The following is a 16818-nucleotide window of genomic DNA, read 5'->3' on the forward strand; positions in this document are numbered from 1 at the left end:
TCTTTTAAACATGTTACCATAGTCAGGTGGCTTAGCTTCAAATTTTCGTATCAAGTTACAAGGTGGATAAAAGTATAAGAATTGGTATGAAGTTTCTTGTGTATATACCTATAATTTTATACTGGGTGCCATTACGAAATCATTTTGGAATTGCCATTAAAAGGGCAAATTCAAGATGGCTGATATAATTTATTAATGTTGGTTTCAAACTATGTTTTCAAGGTCAAGGAATTGAATGAAAGTGGTCTGAAAGTCATAATTCCAACTTCTTTACATTTAGCATGTTCATGTCATAATAATTAGGTCAGAGAACCGTACATATCCGTCCATTGTAATCAATGGGATGAATGCATTCAAACTTGTTACATTCAAACTTCATATCTTTTGACCATTCAGCCAAGTTCTCAGTTTCCCGTTATTGTCGTTCGTTACTCTGAAGGCACCATGCATCTAAAAATTGGCTTTTCCATACTTGCATGTGACACAGCCACCCTTGCAGGAACACTTTATGAGTTGGCTCCAAGCTGCTGAGACTTGCGGGATTGTAATCCATACTGGTACCCATTGATCCTCAGCCCATTCAAATCCCTGTGGAGAGGGCACAACTTGCTGTGTCTGATGACTTTTTCACCATGTTCCAGTCTGGAAGCAGTACATCAGGCATGCTGAGGGAGAGCATCCTGCAGAAATAGGCAGATAGTGTGATAGACTGAATACTTGAGGATTATACTTTTTGAAATATGTTAATAATAATAATAATAATAATAATAATAATAATAATAATAATAATAATAATAATACATTTTATTTCAGCTCAAGGCCATATACATGGAGTATACAAATTACAGACAGTAACAGACACAATCTAGATGCATGAGATAACATGATATAAAAATGAATAATCGGCAATATCCATACAGTTGCTGAAGTAGTACCTATAAATGATAGTAAATATAATAATGTTAATAACACTATTGATATTGAGAGTATTTTTGAAAAAGCATTAAAGGTAATAATAATTGTTGAACAGATTATATATAATTAAATTGCAGCTAGAGACCTTAGGTGATTACAGTATTCAGGTCCAGAGTGCTTAATAAGAGAATTGAGTGTAGAAAATGACTAAATTTATAATATTCACAGTAACAATGTAAAAGTAGAATATCAGTAATAACAAAACAGCAGAAATATGATAGTAGTGATAGATTCTGCAGATGGTACTTTGGAAAGACAGGGATTAAGTCATTTAGGGAACAAGTGCCTCATTTTCCCATCTTTCCCACAAGTTAGATCTTCTTACCTCACTCCTTTGGATGCTTTGTATGAGCGAGTTGCTGCTGTTCCGCCCTCAGGTGGTCAGACTGAACATTGTTTGCCTTACAATGATTTTTATGTTGTCCAGGCGGTTTTCTGTGGATATCTGTGTGGCGGAGTGGTAGCGAGAAGTGTTTGTGAGGCGCCTCAAAATGTCATTGTCCACAACAGTGATACGTCTCATGGTCTCAGGTGTATAGTAGCTTTTTTAGTATAAATATCATTAATAATTTTATGTGTCCAAATCTGTCACCAAGGTTCTTAAAGTTGATTACCTAGATTGGTGGTAACTTCTCCTTGGCAGTTTCTTTGGCATTAGTGCTCCATCCTGGTCTCACTGATCGAAGTGGATGCACTTGTTCTGTCATGTAGTACGACTGTAAATCTTTTAAGCTTTTGAAAGTGGTGAGACTTTCCACAGCTGCTCAAGGGGTGACAAGCAAGATGAACCAGTGTCTCAGTTATCTCTTCTTAGGCGTGCCAATCCTGCCAGACTGATTTCTTTCCTTTGCCATAAAAGGCATTAGTTTGGTCACAACCAGTAAATGCATGGAAAACTGGCAGTACTTGTGATCGTTACTCACCAAGATATGAACTGACTAGTTGCAGCTCATGGCTATCATTCATAGGGGTGCTGTTTGTTACTTAATTTTTTTTTAGATTCCTTGGTATTAACTGCATAAGCAGACACTCTCACACTCTCTCTCTCTCTCTCTCTCTCTCTCTCTCTCCCTCCTCTTTGTCTCTCCTCTCCCGCTGAGGAAGGCTGCAGAACTGCTACAGCAAGCTACTATTTTGAATTTTACTCATTGACATTAAGGTGGTTATAATTTTTTCCCCTTTACTACAGCTTGCCACTGAGTTGATTATTCTGCATTGCATATCATCAGTAACATCACTAATTTGATTACTAACACTAGTAGTACATATTAAGCTTTGACGAATTTCAAAACAATATCAAAACACACCTTCTCCCTCCAACAGCTAGACTAACACTGCTCAAGAGAGCAGTGCTCCCAACCCCTTTATGTGCAGGCTGGCTACTTTATTATCACCCTACTAGCAAAATTAGAACTGCTGAGCACTGCAGTTCCACAAATTGTTTTAATTCATTTGCCTTTTTTTATTTACAAAAACAAAAGAATGGTAATAATTTTTTAAAGATTCTTGATAATCTATACTTAATTTCGCATATTGATGTATATATTCATAATTTTGTACATATATATATGAAATCTATAGGGGGTGCTGCAGTTCCACAGTGCCTACTGACGAGCCGCCACTGGAACTGACTTTGATAATGCTATAATAGCAGCTTTTGCCCATTCCAAAAGCTACACAGATGTGAGCATCTGGGTGTGAGGCAACAAGTTCACTGTACTGACCGACAAGAATGACAGTAACATCTGTATCCACACTTCAGATGCAAATGTTTGTCACACCGTGATCTAGGGCATGGACTACATGTACTATAATCCTCATGTCGGCCTTTTCATGGTTACAACTTGGCTTGAGTGCATTGTTCCCTTGAGATATAACATACTCTCCTAGAAAAAATAAGTATGTAAGGAGTTACTTCCAGACTTACACACATCAAAATAAAATTATGTAAGAATAGATCATATAAAATAGCATCATATATATCCCAATGTCCACTCTTTGCGCAGTGTGTAGCTGGCTCTGTAGAAATGGGGTGAAAATGTAGGAGGTGGTGCAGGCTGATCAGACTTGTAGACATTTCAAGAAGTCACACTCTTGAGCCTGGCAGATACAGCTTGCCCAAGTCTGAGAGGAAATGTGGAAAAGACTGTACCTCATGCGAGAAGAGTTCTTTCACTTTTTTACCTTGCTTGGAAGTTATTTTGTGCTTGGGATTCTTGAAGATGGTGAGTGAGTTTCTCTTGATGGGCGTTTTCATGGACTGTGTGCAATTTATGAGATCTGTCACAAAATTTGTACTTCTGTTTACCAGTTTCTTCAAGCTTCTGGAGTGATTGTGTCACAGGCTCATTGCACACGTCTGCTTGTCTAGTGTGAGCGACTCTTCGAATTCAGCTGAGAATGAATTTCCCTTTCTTCTCATGGCTTCAGAAAGACTACCGACTTGCTTTTGGAAGGTAAGCTGGGCTGAGAGACCCTGTTTATGGTTTTATAAGCTCCTTGGGAGCTCTGAATCATCTTACATATAAAACCTTAAGCACATACATTCAGTTATATAAATCATCACCAAGCTACAGTAAGCTGAAAACTATGTGAGGGTACTCACCTAAAAGTACAAATGCCTTGATCAAGAAGGGACAGTCACTAAGATAAAAATGAGGCTGAGGGCCTGTTTCAGAGTGAGGAATAATTATGCAAATTCTAAAGTTTAGCCTAATTAAGTATATTTACACGCACATAGTGAGAAAATTTATAACACCCTAGGGGTTTTGAGGGGGAATGTCAGGTACCCTGTAACACAAAGCTAATTGATTATGAATCAGATCTTGAATTAGATGAATAGGTGACCGGCGGTGGCCAGGCATGTGGTACTATGGAGACGCAAAGGAGGGTGAGAATCCCGGAGCAGCACAAGGTGAGATTCCAGATTCCACAGCAACACAAATAGCACATCTGTAACAATAACATTTGCAGTATGATTGAGGGTGCGTTGTACATGTGATAGGGGATCGAGGCAATTTTATATACGGCACTGAATACTCGATCTCACAAGCAATAATCTTACATTAATAATCACTTAAGGGGAGCAGTTACATTACTGAGTGATTAAAAATTGGAGGAATTACATTATGGGTGACATAAGAGTAAAAAATTACATGAAGGATTAATGACTCAAAGCAGTTACGTTATTTTTTGATGGAATATTATTTTCAGGTAGCTAACAACAATACAAGCATCTCAGAGCATGAAAGAATACAATATGGATAATCCATGCTATAACAGTGACTTAAATCCATGCAGAGAACATAACAGTGGTGTACAGAACTCGCTCAAGAGAATGAAAGGAATTAAGTTGAAGAATGAGATTGACTGATTGCATTAACGTTTTATCGTTTGCACTGTACCTGAATCGGAGAATAAAGTCATCTTCCTCATTGATGACGATGGGAAAGCGATCGTATTGGCACTTCACAAAAATACAAAAAATACGTAGGCTGGCAATAACCATCTTGAGAAGGAAGAGAGGGGGCAGCCTAGGTGCGAAACGTGTGGTTTTGCGGCCAGTATGAAATTGTCTAAAGCTACGGTAACACATTCATGTATCAAGATGGAGCATGTTCATGTATGTGAAACGTGGGCATACGCATGGTAAAATACCCACGACCAGCAGGATACGTGATATGGGCCGAAGTGCGGAAAGCAAGCATATTATAGTGCGCCACAAATGTACGTAATACGCAAGCATGACGTGACCCCTACTGGAACTACCCCGACGAACTCCTGCACAACCCCAAGGTAGTGCATGGCTAAGAACATAATACTGACATACATACACTGCAAATGTAACGTTCTATGTTGCTGACATACGTCAACCTCACATTGCCCCCCACTCACAATGGCGTGGAGCAGTAGGGTACAAAGAGTAGCCCTGTACACAGGGCATTGCAGTTCCCCTTGCCATCTTTGCACTGCAAGTATTCCCCCATGCGCGGAATCATCATGGAGAACTTTAACACCACCAAACACCCTCAACAAAGATTTAATGGGAACTATTTTGGATTATGTACAAAACAGGGTACTGGTGCTGCAATTAGTGAAGATGCATCTTGCAAGGAGAAACCAGAAGAAAAGGAGGAGGCAAAGGAGGATGTGGGCTTGTCCGTACCTACAAAGAAGAATGGAGCATGGTCACTTTGAAAACCTGATGGAGGAGTTGGCAACCAAAAGTCCAGAGCTGTACAAGAATTTCACTTGGATTGACAAGGCCCTCTTCAATGAAATAGTTGCATGTTTCACTCCTTACATTCAGAAGCAACAAACATTCTGGAGACAGTCCCTTGAGCCAGGCCTGCATTTGGCTATTACCCTATGTTTCCTCGGCACAGGTGACTCATACAAGACTCTGCAATATGCATTCTGAGCTGCTCACAAGACCATATGTGGCATTGTCCCAGAGACCTGCAGAGCCATTATTATAAGCTGCAGTGATGAGGAACTGCATGCAGGTGCCACAAACAGCAGCAGCTTGGAAGGAGGTTGCCTGCAGGTTTGAGGAAATGTGGAACTTCCCCCACATCATTGGATCTATAGACGGGAAACACATCAGGCTAAAAAACCCTCCCTGTGGTTGTACATATTATTATAACTACAAGAAGTTCTACTCCATTGTACTCCTTGCTATTGTCGACGGTCCATAAAAGTTCCTGTATGTGACCCCTCGAGTAGGTTCCTTCACATGGTGAGGGGGTAAGGGATCCTGCCTTCACTCGTGTAAAGTCTGGATCCTGACGGAATGCCTACAAACTTTTGGCATTAACTGGTGTGGACATTTCCACTTTCATCTAATTTAACTCCTAAGGTGAGTCTGAGTAGGGATTGTGGGTTGGGAAGGGTTTGCATTTGAAGCAAATAGTGGGAGTTGTGGTTGTTGAGTCACCACCTGATATGGTTTGGACCTGAGAGTTAGTAATGGAATTTTCCCATTGCTATCTTGAGGGCGGAACCAACTCCAGGATATTGGCCCATTGGAATCCAATGGGGGCTGATGTTTTGGGGATGGGACTCCTGGCTTTTGTCCAGAAGCCCACCAATACGTTTAGGGTGGGGAGTGGATTCCCATTAATGGGGGCAGAACTCCCAACAGGTGGATTGGCTGATACCTGGGCCACCGCAAACGTATTGGTGCTATCTTGAAAGGGTAGTGTATGGGATGGACCATTGGGAGTCAACTCTCACTTGTGCCATTGGTGGAGAATGCGAATACCTAAGTGACTCACGATACTTTCTTGATATAACCAAGTAATACTTTTATGTATGTGTTAAGAATACAGAAGTCTGTGTGAAAAATTATGTAGGAATATTATCTAGGGAAATCTACTAATAGAGTTATGGTAGATGAAGGCAAAGGAGAGGTACAGAGAGGAGTAGAATCCGAGCGCAAATAGGATGTTTAAAAAGTGAGGACCATAAACCCAGCACCTTCGCCACAACAAGAAAGTGATGAGGTAGGCTGGGAGAGTGAACTCTCACCCCTCAAGTGGGTAGTTACGATGGATTACGACAACCACTAGGATTCGCACTGGGGTGGCACTGGAAGCTGGAGGAACCAATTATGAAAAAGTAGGATGTTCACCAGTAGCCAAGAAGGAGGAGACTGAAATTCAGGAATAGGTTCAGAGCTCATTTGGAAAACATAGAAAAGTTAGTTAGGAACTCAACTCTAGACGCAAACCATGTGTTGGTTGATACTCTGTACCATGTGAAAAATTGTGTTTGGACAGTGAATTTGTGTGTTATAATAATAATTAAGATAAACAACTTGGTGTTTAACTTGCCAAGAATCCAATGATATGTATCCATGCCAAAGCCTCCTGAGAGAATGGATCAATGAAAAGAATTAAATTAAATGAATTAAGACATCTGCAAGACGTCCAGAATATTTCATTACTCTACAACATATAACTAAGTTCCTACAAGAGGTCGAAACACAATAGTCAAGTAAAATAGATGAAAGATATACCCATATAACAAAACTAAAAGAGAAGCAAATACAAACCAAACTACAAAAGAAAAAGACTGACTAATAACAAAGAGAAAAAGAAAAAAAACTCTAACATATGTACAACTGTGTACTGAATATGGATACGGACTATTTACCTATGTCCCCTGGGAAACTAGACTCACTGGCACTGTTGATGACTACTAGCTCAAACAAAGACTGTTCTTTAAACCCCCCAGATGGCAATAATAGTAGAGTAAAGCATTTGAAAGTTATACATATGGAAAATATTTCACTTCAGTGTAACTATAAGGATATCTCGACCTCTTTGAATATGTTTGGTAGTATAGCTGAGATTCGTATGAACTTTCATGATACAGAAAGAAAATGGGAAGCTTGGGTAACATTTGATAAACATGAAGCTGCTTTTAAAGCAACCTGTAATTTTGATACTTTGAAAGTATGTAACTCATTAGTTAAAGGAGCCTTGACAGATAAAACCCCAAGAAACTTGGACATTTATAAACCTGCAGAATGGAATCCAATCAACTCCAGTAGTATCACCATTGGCAAAATAAGAGTCCCTCATCCTCCTAAATGGCTGGTAGTAAAAGTCAAGGAGTAGAATTTCAAGTATTATAAGTTTAGTAGGGACCTTCAGCAAAAGGTAGGTGGCATAATGAGTGGTGATATTACTAGATTTGGTAAGAGCTCTGTGCTAATTCATGCAAAATCTAAAACAAAGTCACAGATCCTAATAATGATGAAAGTTGAAAACAATGATATAATAGAGAAAATTAGTCCTCACCTAAATTTTAGCTTTGGAAGAGGTGTTGTTTTTTATAAAGATTTGTACAATTTTACTGAAGCAGAAATTTTAGATATGTGTCCACCAACTGTATGGAAAGTGAAAAAGGTCCCAAATGGCAATATGATGATTTTTACTTTTGAAGACAGTAATGTACCATCTCATATAATAATAGAAAATGAACGAGTGCGAATTACACCTTTTCATCCAAAAGCATTAGAGTGTTTTAATTGTTTTTAATTTGGACATCCATCAAAAGTTTGTAAAAATAATAAGATGTGTGATAATTGCTCTGCCCTAGAACATGGCCCATGCTCAGATATACCTAAATGTATTAATTGTCAGCTAGACCACAAATCAATTGATAAAATATGTGAAGAATTTAAACTTGAAACAGCATCAGTTAATGAAGCATACACAGAGCATATCAGTATTGGACATGCAACACGACTCTTGGGAAGAGCCAAGAGTTATTCTAAAGCTCTTACTACCACAAGGGCTCCACTTCAGTCCGTTACTCCTTCATCATCCTCAGTGAAGGATGCCTCTGCCCTTGTGGTCCAACATTCCACCACTAGGGCTCTACTCTAATCTGCTGATCCTTCCTCATCCTCAATGAAGGATGCTTCTACTCCTATGGCCCGACATACTGAGCCAAGTGCTCAGCCTAGTAAGGTTAGAGCACAAACGACCAAGACAGATATTAAAAAAATTCCATATAATAAACTGGGTATCTCCCTCAAACCTCCTTCTACTCCTTCTTTTGTATTATCTCAGCTGGAATCTGCCTGATTTAATGGAATTAAAGATAAAAACAAATGAAGAGAGTAAGATCACCCTCATCCTCTCCTCCATTAACTCCAACAAAGGATAAAATCAAAATCAATGAGCAAGCTGGCAAAGAAAAACACTCGTTATCCAAAACTTACAAGCAAAGCTTCCCATCCACTAAGCATTCAAAAATGACCTTGAATAGAGGACTACCCTCCAAAACATAGACACCTCTTCAATTTTACAATGGAATTGTCAGGGACTCTGTGCAAAATATGAGGAACTTAAAGTCTTACTCTATGAATACTCCCCTATTGCTGTATGTTTACAGGAAGTAATGCTTGATGTCCACACACTCTGCCCAAGAGACTATATATCATGTAGAACACAATATAATTTGGAAGTGGGAAGACATGGAGGTTGCCTTATATATGTTCGCAGGGATCTCCCTCATTTTCCAATCCCACTAAATACACCTTTACAGGCTGTTGTGGTTCAAATTCACTTAAAAAGAAAATACACACTCTGTTCCCTTTATCTTTCACCAAACAATCCCATCCCTCGAGAAGAACTAATTGGTTAATTCATCAGCTTCCACGGCCATTTCTTCTCATGGGAGACTTAAATGGCAGACATCCTGTATGGGGAGATGTGACATCAAATCAAAAAGGGAATATTATAGCTTCCATAATAGAAAATGAAGATTTAGGACTTTGAAATACTGGAGAAAACACTCATTATCATATCCAGACAGGTACAGTCTCATGCTTAGACCTTACAATATATAGTTTCAATTGCTCGATCGATTTCAGAAGGAAGACGAATAATGACTGGCAAAGCAGCGACCATCCTCCCATAATAATAAATTCCAATAATGACCCACCAGTTCAAAGATCTCCACGGTGGAATATTGAAAAAGCAGATTGGAACAAATTTAAAGAGTTAGCGAAATAGAAAGTGATGGAAATGCAGTAGATGATGCAATCGATTTATTAAATGGGACATTCCATACAGCAGGTATACATTCTATACCAAAAACTACAGGACTTTTTAGGTGACACCCAGTCCCGTGGTGGTTAGACCAAGTCCCAAGAACATCACTTATGCGTTATCGTAGACACTGAACCATAGCAAATATGATAATATATAAACAGAATAGAGCTCGTTTTCGAAAGGCAATGAAAACTGCCAGAAGGCAGTCATGGGCATCATTTTTATCCTCCATTAACTGCCGAACACCTGTCTACAGTATATGGAAGAAAATAAAGAAGATTGGCGGGAAATTTACTCCCAATCCTACCCCACTGCTTAAAGTTAATAACAACCTCATCGCCAATGCAAAAGATTTAAGTGATAAACTCGCCGATCTTTTCACTCAAGTTTAAAAAAAATCTGATAGTTCCCCTGGATATCAATATAGAAGAAGAGAAAAACAACTGCCATTAGACTTTTCCACAGATAAGATTGAGCCATATAATATACCCTTTACAGAAAGGGAATTTGATGCCAGCAGCACTAACACTGCCCCTGGTGTGGATGAAATTCCCTATGAAATGTTTAGACATATTTAAAAAATACAAAACTTTATAAAAAGTAAAATTAATAGATTATGGCTTTTGTTTTACCTTTTGTTGAACCAGGTAAAGACCCCTTTTCAGTGGCTAGCTATCGACCAATAGCACTAACTTGCTGTTTATGCAAGTTAATGGAAAAAATGGTGAATACAAAATTTGTCTGGTATTTGTAGCGTAATATTTTCTCACCCTCACAATGTGGATTTAGAAAAATGCACTCGGCAGTAGATGTCCTACTGCAGCTGGAAACCTCCATATGTGAAGCATTTGCCTCCAAGCAGCGCCTTATAACTTTTTTTTTATATTGAAAAAGCTTATGATACTGTGTGGAGGCATGGCATTTTTAAGACCATTCATAATTGTGGTCTTCGAGGAAAATTGCCCATATTCATTAAAGTATTCTTGAAATGTAGTTATTTTCAAGTTAAAGTGGGCAGCACATTATCAAATAGAAGATGCCAAGATGAGGGTGTCCCACAAGGGAGTGTGCTTAATGTCACACTTTTTGCGTTAGCAATAAATGGTGTCACGTCTGTTATACCCAAGGATGTATTGAGCACCCTATTCGTAGACGATCTTTCAATACCTGTTGCTGCATCACGAATGTCTGTTGCAGAAAGGAAATTACAGTTGACAATAAATAAGATAGTAAACGGGGCAGAACAGCAGGTATTTAAAATATCAGCCAGTAAGACTACTGTTATGCATTTTTGCCACATTCAGGGAGCACACCCCGACCCAGACCTTTATCTGTATGACCACAGAATACCCTGTGTCAAAGAGGTACGCTTCTTAGGCCTCATATTTGACGGAAAACTCAAATGGCTTCCTCATCTGAAACAAATTAAAACCAAATACCTTGAAGCTTTTAAGTATTTTGAAAGTATTATCTAATACTAACTGGGGTGCAGACAGGCAGACAATTTTAAAACTGCACAAATCGCTTATTATTTCAAAGTTACTTTATGGATGTGAAATATATTCTTCTACATCATCTATTCATCTCGCTATCTTAGATTCAATACATCATGCCGGTATACGCTTGGCAACGGGTGCCTTCCAATCTTCTCCCATCTTAAGGTTATTAGATGCGGGAGAAATCCCACTTCGAGTTATATCGCCAGTCATCAGTTATTAGGTATTGGTTTAGGGTTCAGAGAATCCCCAACTCTGAAGCCTTTGAAGCAGCAAATAGAAATTCTTTCAACAACTTTTATGACAGTCATCCAAGGTTTCCTAAGCCTTTTAGTTTTAGAGTAAAAAAGGTCTTGGAAACAATGAATATGTTAAGAAATCCTGTATGTACAGTTACTTTACCAACTACCCCAGCATGGAAATTACCTGCAATTAAATTTTGTTAATATTTTAAAGGTATTAAAAGAGAGAAATCAGAGACAGAAAACAGAGCATTATTTTTAGAACATACTGCAAAGCACTGAGGCTCTACATTTGTTTTTACTGAAGGCTCCAAAACTGATGATGGGGTCGGATATAGAGTTCTTAGTGATGATTTTAGCCGCAGAGGAGTACTACCCATCATAGCATCGAACTTCACGGTGGAACTGTATGGAATTTTAACAGCATTGGAACATATTGCAACCCTCCAGATAAGAAAGCAGCACTTTAAAGACAAAAGAGATAGAGATGGTAATTACAGGTTGCCAAAGATATTGGGTCGAAGAAGTACAGTATGATTATGAGTGTGTTATTGAGTTTTTAAAAGAAGTTGGTGTTTTTAAAGGAATTTAGGTATTTCACTTTTGTGTATGTGTGTGGTTAATAGCTTTCGTTTTTTAATATGTATGTGTGGAAACGCAAGTAAATGTATTTATTGCCTGTTTGTTCTAGTATGCATGCCTCTGCCTCTGGGCAATTTTTTTATTTAATTTTAATTTAATGTTTGTTATACTGCATGACCTCTTTGGTCCCAGTTCCTGGCCTTTGGCCTAGACCTTGCATTTTATTCAATCCTTCAGGCCAGCCCTATGAGAGCTGAAAGTCAGCTCAGTGGTCTGGTTAATGGTTAGACTATTTTTATAATAATAATAATAATAATAATTTAGCTTTGGTGTTGTTTAGTGTTTATGTAGCAGCTTTGCACTAGCTGTAGTACAATAACTGATGTGAAATTTTAATAGTTCTTTATGATGTGTGTGTGTATTTTTCCCCAAATTGGTTGCCCAAATGGTTTCGTTCGGCGTCAATGATCCTGGTGGTCATGACAGTGTCACAGCCCTGCCAGCCATTCCCGGACGCATATTCCTGAAGTCTGGATGGAAATAGACCCTCTCGGATATTAGAACCAATCAGAGCGTGATTTGTAGCGGTAACGCCGTGAGACTCCGCCCTCCTAGCGCTACCACGTATACGCTTTTCTTAATTCTTGCAGAAGCACCAGTTATATTAATCTTATATAGTAGGTTTAATATTGGTAAATATAGTTATTATAGATGTATACAGAAAATATGTATCTATGTTGTACCAGCTAATATTTACGCTGGCGCTTATGCATCATAAGTTACTGAGATATGCAAGGCAGATGAGACCATTGCTCAATGAAACACGCAGAAAGCCATGCCCATGGCAATCAGCCGCCTCATTATATAATAAATTCATGCAGAAGCACCAGTTTTGAGAATATAGTCTTGTGAGAGGTTATAATATTGGTCAATATAATTATTAAAAAGAGTACCGAGATACGCAAGGCATATGGCTGGCAACATTGCTGAATGAAGCACACCAGAAGGGCTATGATCCCATGTCAATCAGCTGTTTCGTTACGTAATACTTCACCCATTGAAAAATTACTTAACTACTTATATTGGCCTCGCCAGGAGGACTATGATCCCCTGGCAATCAGCTGTTTCGTTACGTAATACTTCACCCACTGAAAAAATGACAACTACTCATATTGGCCTCGAAACTTAGGCATTTAGTACATGAAGTAGGCCGACAGTTTAAAATTTTGGTTACTTTGAATTTTATTTGGAATCATTGTACCCTTCAAAATGCACAAATTTTGCCCCTGTTGGTCATATATATTTCTTCTGCAAGTTGATTTGTTCTTTGCTGCTTATATACTACATATATATTTTCTATTGTTGTTTTGTAGTTTTGACTCAATGATTTTAAATGTACAGGTTAGGCTAGAATACGGATGGTAATTCATGTTCGGAAGTATACATGGTGTGAGACAGGAAATATAGACCTTTATTTTAGTTGCTAGGGTAAATCTATGTTGCAAGAAAAAAAGCACATTCCTTCAATAATATCCATACGGAAATGAGTAGCAAATTCATTCTAGTCAAAGAAAAATATACCAGAAAAATTTTTCATTTTGCACAGATATATAATAAAGCACAAATTTACGCTGTGTATTACAACCAAGGCCATGCTCAGGTTTTGTGCAGATATCCTAAACTATACAAAATTTTTGCTTTGCTTATATTATACATATTACCATTGCAGCCTCGGATACCAAAAAGCTTTCCTTTGCTGATATTTCATTGTAAATTTTAAATTCAACTGCATAGCTTGGAAAGGGAAAAAACAAATTATTTACAAAAAAGTTTATTATATACAAACGATTACTCACATTGTACATCATACCAAAGTTGATTGACTCCAAACTGCACAGTTCCATTGTCAACCAGATACAATAAAATGGAATAATTCATGTCTTAAGAGCTATAATAAATACATAAAATTAATACGTTGCCTTAACACTAATCAAAAACTATTGTGAAGTGTGAGAAATATGAATTCGAAAATAGGTTTCCTATTTTCCATTTCAATCAAATATATGCCAATAAAAAAAATACATAAATATCACTATTTTTCACTTAATGGATTTGTGCATGAGATTTCTCATTGGCCACGTTGCAGGAAATGTTGTGCGCCAAATTACGGGGACGTTTAGGTTTTGAAGACACAGCACCTGTTGGATGACGGCCTTTACACAGCGGTGCAGCTCCCCTTGGCCTGCCAGTTGAGCTTCTTGCGATGGAGGTTGGCTGACAAGGTATCTTAAATCGCCCAGCTCCACCATTCCTTATTGCACTCAAATGCAGCAAATTATTCAACTGGTTTGCAGTTTTTACGGAATCCAGACGCCCGAGGAACTTCTTCAGTTTGTTTACATTGAGCAATGGTGCCATATACCTTGCGTACTTAGACTTTCAGTACCTTTTTATAATAATAAGAGCCAGCGTAAATGCTAGCTGGTACAGCATAGTTGATACATATATACTGTATGTATCTACAATAAATTATATATTTATCAATATTATAACGTATTATATACGATTAATATTTTCAAAACTGGTGCTTATGCAAGAATTAAGAAAAGTTTATAGGTGGTAACACTAAGGAGGGCGGAGTCTCACAACGTCACCGCTACATAACACGCTCTGATTTGTTGTAATATCCGAGAGGGTCTATTTCCATCCAGACTTCAGGAATATGCTTCCCGGACCCGGCCTGCCCGCTATCCCTGGACCTGTGACGGGTCTGCCCGCCATCCCCTGACCTGTGATGGACCTCCCTGGAACGCATGGCTGGCCTCCCCGCCATCCCCAGGCCCATGGCGGGCCTTCCTGCCTTTCTCGGGACCCGTGGCAGACCTGCCTGCCATCCAATGACCCATGACCAGCCTCCCCACCATCCCAGGAGCTGTGGCGGGCCTGCCAGACAACCCTGGGCCCGTGGCCAGCCTGCCAGCCGTCGCGGGACGAATGGCTGCCCTGCCCGCTGTCCCCAGACCTGTGGCGGGGCTGCCTGCCACCCTGGGACCAGTGGCAGGCCTGCCTGCTGCCCCATGACCTGTGGCAGGCCAGCCTGCTGTCCCTGGGACCTGTGGCCCATCCCCACAACCCATGGGACCTGTGGCCCATCCCCACAACCCATGGCAGGGCTTCCCGCCATCCCCGGACCAATGGCAGGCACCTGTGGCAGGCTTCCTTGCAGTTCCCAGACCCTTGGCGGGCCTCCCTACCGGCCCGGGCCCGTGGTGGGCCTGCCCGCCGTCCCCGGGACACTTGGTGGTGCCTGCCCGCCATCCCCTAAACCTGTGGCAGGCCTCCCCCGCTGCCCTTGGAACTGTGGCAGGCCCCCTGCCATCCCTGGACCTGTGGCGTACCTATCCACCGTCCCCGGACCCATGGTGGGACTGCTCGCCTTCCCGGGACCTATGGTGGCCCTGCCCACTGCCCCATATCCGTGGCGGGCCTGTCCGCTAGCCCCCAACCCATGTCAGGCCTGCCTACCACCGCGGTACCTCTGGCGGGCCTCCCTGCCGTCCCAGGAAAGAGAAGGAAAGAGAGCGAGAGAGAGAGAGAGAGAGAGAGAAGGAAAGACAGACAGAGAAAGAGAAGGAAAGAGAGAGAGAGAGACAGAAGGAAAGAGAGAGAGAGAGAAAGAGAAGGAAAGAGAGAAAGAGAAGGAAAGAGAGAGAGAGAGAGAGAGAGACAGCATCTTCTGTAGATGCTTCTAACCACTCAACACCTCACCTTGGGAATATGCCAATGATTCTTCACATTGCTCCTGGAGCTCCTACAAGTCCTATTGATTTCCTTGGCTTCCGGATTCCCCTGACTTTCTTAGGATTTTGTGGATTATTGCCATTCTTCTGTGGCTTCGAGGAATGAATAAATTGATAAGAAAACATTTTATCATACTTATTCCAGTACTTGTTCAATATCCATCAAGAGATAACAAAGGGAATTTATTTCAAAACAAACTTTCTCCTCAATTTACATGATCTGGTCCGTCTTTGTGAAGCCACCACAGACTTCATCCCGCCATTCCTTGAAGATGGACGCTTGCTTCTGCACTTTAAAGTTGTCCTTATCCAGGCATCTCTATTTCTCCAGGACATTCTTCAGGTACAAGACCAATTTGTCCTCTCTCCTCACAGCTTTCGATCCTTGTCTTCCAGCTGGTCGTTCCATTCACCCTGTACACCGGTCTTCCTCTCTAGCGACTTGAGGAGACGATTTCGTTCCTCTAGAAGGCATGTCACCTCGTTCCTCTTGAGTTTTTCAGCCTGAACTTTTCCTTTGTGAGGTCTTCCACTTCCTCCTCAGGTGCTGGAACTTGAGCTCGAGGTCTTTCCTCTAGCATTCGCGCTTTTTGGTCATGTCGTTTTGTTCCTGGATGACCCTCGCCATCCGCGCCACTTCTTCAGTTTTTAGCTGCATGTCTTTCTCCTTCTGTGACCTTGAGGACCTTGTCTTCCTGCTGCCGTTTCTCCCTCTTCTCTTGATCGTTCATCTTCTTTAGAAACAATGTCTCAGCTTCGAGCTTGGGCTGTTCAGCTCCATCATCAGTAGTCAGGAGGAACCTCACCAGTGAATAGGCAACAACAGCTGCTGCAAAGGCCAGATAAGGCCACATTCTCTTCAAACTGGAATCCATATTTGAAATGTATTACCTGCAGGGTGCAGAAGCCATTCCCAGTTCATATACTCTCTCTCTTTCTCGATTTTTCCTTGACTTTCTATGTTTTACGAGAGATATTTCGATTTATAGAATTTTTTTATTATGCCTTGTCTATTGGTGTTATAAATTACTGAAATCTCTGTTCTCTCTCTCTCTCTCTCTCTCTCTCTCTCTCTCTCTCTCTCTCTCTCTCTCTCTCTCTCTCCTGTTGAGAGTCTGTATTTAGATACCCATCAACTGCCACTTGACAACAA

Source organism: Macrobrachium nipponense, chromosome 19 (assembly GCF_015104395.2).
Source record: "Macrobrachium nipponense isolate FS-2020 chromosome 19, ASM1510439v2, whole genome shotgun sequence".
Classification (NCBI taxonomy): domain Eukaryota; kingdom Metazoa; phylum Arthropoda; class Malacostraca; order Decapoda; family Palaemonidae; genus Macrobrachium; species Macrobrachium nipponense.